Raw genomic sequence first — 2,466 nt, 5'->3', positions numbered from 1 at the left:
AAGTTATGATGGCCATGAGTTCAGCTGTTAGATACACAGTTGTTAACCTAGTTCTAGTTCTCTTAATGTATATTTTAAAGTGTTTTGCATAATATGTCAGTTTGTACTCTGCTCTGGCACTTTTTCTTGAATAAGCTTCTATAACTTTGCTAGCATTAAGGCACTGTTACAGTCACTACTGGGTTAAAGTTATTAACAATCATATAAAACAAAGGAGAACAAAAGAGTTAAACATTCCATTTAAAAGTAACATTCCTTACTTTACCACTTAGCCGGTCACAAAGTTTTAGGTCCTGTGTAACCAGCTGTGAGCACACATGAAGAGGTCTGTAATCTAAACACACGGGCAACACACAGAGAGAGTGAATCCCGTTTATGGTATAGGGTTCAATGGAAACCCAATGACAACTCTGCTAATAATTACAGCGTTGATAATTTCTTTCATCTGTCACCACCAATTATAGTCCCCATGGCTTAGTATAACCCTATTCAGAATATACCTTTCTGCTGAGAGATTCATGCAAAACTTGAGTGAAACTGCCACCAACCCAAATTGGAACTGCCATTCAGAGTAAGTTGTATTAAAAGAATCCAAGCATGGAAACGAACTCATTCCTGCTGAATTGTAGATGAAACTTCACATCATCAACTCTTTCATGGACACTCAAGATGAAGATAATCTGTTACACTTAGCAAGAGAGAACCAACCAGAGACTGATACTAAATCCACACAGGAGTTTATTACCGGCTGGGACCTGAGCCGAGCATCGGACTCGAGCCTCGACTGGGGGGAGACAAACATGTTTTAAACACCTTTGAAGCCAACAGTTTCTAGGTCCCCCTATGGGATGGAACTAGTAAAGCAAGCAAAAGGTACAGAAGCAGAATGTCCTGCTGTTAGAACATTTGTAAAACAATAGTTGTTTAACTGTTGTTTCTAAGAGACTAAGGGGAGGAGGTTTCTAGGCTTCCTCCTTCTGAGTTCATCTAAAGGGCAGGCAGATGGGTCGTTCAGCAGCATTATGGAGTCTGTCTTGCTAACTCGGGTCCTTCAAATCAACTTTAAACTCTATGCTGTTTTACAATCACCCCTGCTCAGTTTTTTAGTATTTCACAACACCCTGCACTTATGTTCAACCAAGAACTTTCTACATTCTGTGTGCAGCGACACTAGCTTCGTCTTGCCAGTCAGACTCTCTCTGGGACGTGGAGCTGTGTGAAGCAAAACTGCAAGGGGAAGAACATTCTGGCGAACATAAGTAGTGCATCAGTGGGAGGCGGTACTTCCCACAGAAGTCCACAAATTTAGTTTGTCTGATACAACAGTCAAAGTAGACTCTACCACACTTTGGATTTGGGCCATTGTTAGCTGAACTCAAGTATTTAAGAAGATTCCCAGGAAGATCATGAGAGTGTAGGAAATATTTCGCATCTTAATGGTCCGCGCAGCTAATTCCAGGAGAGTTGGAGGGTGGTAGGTTAAATCTCTAACAAAACGAACAACCAGTGGATTTCCTTATAAGCTCAACTCTTCCAAATAAATAAGGCTGAGGACCTCTCGGGGCAGGTTTGTCAGCAAGTTATTGTGGAGACTGAGGGAATGAAGTGAATGCAACTGTGAAAGCTGAGGAGGCACACTTTCAATTTTGTTGTCACGTAATACCAAGTAATTCAGAGAAGGCAGATTTGCTAATTATGGTGGGATTTCTTTGATGAAGTTTCCTCCAAGATATAAACACTCTAAACCCTGCAAGTTCTCGATCTCCCCCGGGATGTTTTGTAGTTGGTTGCAGCCCAGGCTGAGGGTCTGCAGCTCTCCCAGCCCCAGCAACGAGGCGGGAATCTCCTGGAACCAGCTGCCGCTGAGGTTGAGAACCTGGAGAATGCGTCTGAGCGGCACTGGGCCAAACCTTTGGGCAGCGCGCCCGGCTCGCCGAGCCGGTTGTTCCTGGCCAGCAACGTGCGCAGGCCTCTCAGTGCCAGCAGCTCGAGTCTCAGCTCGGTCAACGAGTGACAGCTCACGTCCAGCAGCTGTAGGTGCGGGAAGCCACTGCCCAGCGCCCACGGCAAAGACACCAGATGGTTGTGGGGCAGCGGGAGCCACAGCAGCGCCTCCCGCGAGCCGCGCTGCTCTTCGCTGCGCACCGCCAGCTCGGACTCCAGCGTTTCAATGGACTCACTGAGGCGAGACCAGTTCAGCTCAGCCAGCCACAGCCACCCCAGCCTCTTCCATCCCGGCCAACCGGCTCGGCCTTCTGCCTAGGTCAGCTGCGCCCCAGAACCTGAACGGCCCCCATTTTCTAAAGTGCTCTTCAATTTCCTTTTTTCAGAGTACTATAGTTTTGGGTATAGTAGTCTTTCACTTCCTTGGTTAGGTTAATGCCTATGTATTATTGAAGGGTTTTTTTAAATCACTATGAATGAGATTATGTACTTTATTTCTTACTCAGTGGGTTAATTATTGGT

The 2,466-nt window shown here is 45.7% G+C and overlaps 1 pseudogene; it reads right to left on the bottom strand.

Moving 5' to 3' along the window:
* Nucleotides 1-1,133: 1,133 nt before the first annotated feature.
* Nucleotides 1,134-2,233, bottom strand: LOC101725675 (leucine-rich repeat-containing protein 58 pseudogene; annotated as a pseudogene).
* Between the last annotated feature and the right edge of the window lie 233 nt (nt 2,234-2,466).

The sequence above is a fragment of the Heterocephalus glaber genome, unplaced genomic scaffold (assembly GCF_053883595.1).
Source record: "Heterocephalus glaber isolate CG9 unplaced genomic scaffold, H.glaber_assembly_v1.0 deba00001431, whole genome shotgun sequence".
Taxonomy (NCBI): Eukaryota; Metazoa; Chordata; class Mammalia; order Rodentia; family Bathyergidae; genus Heterocephalus; species Heterocephalus glaber.
This window is presented reverse-complemented; position numbering and strand designations above follow the sequence as displayed.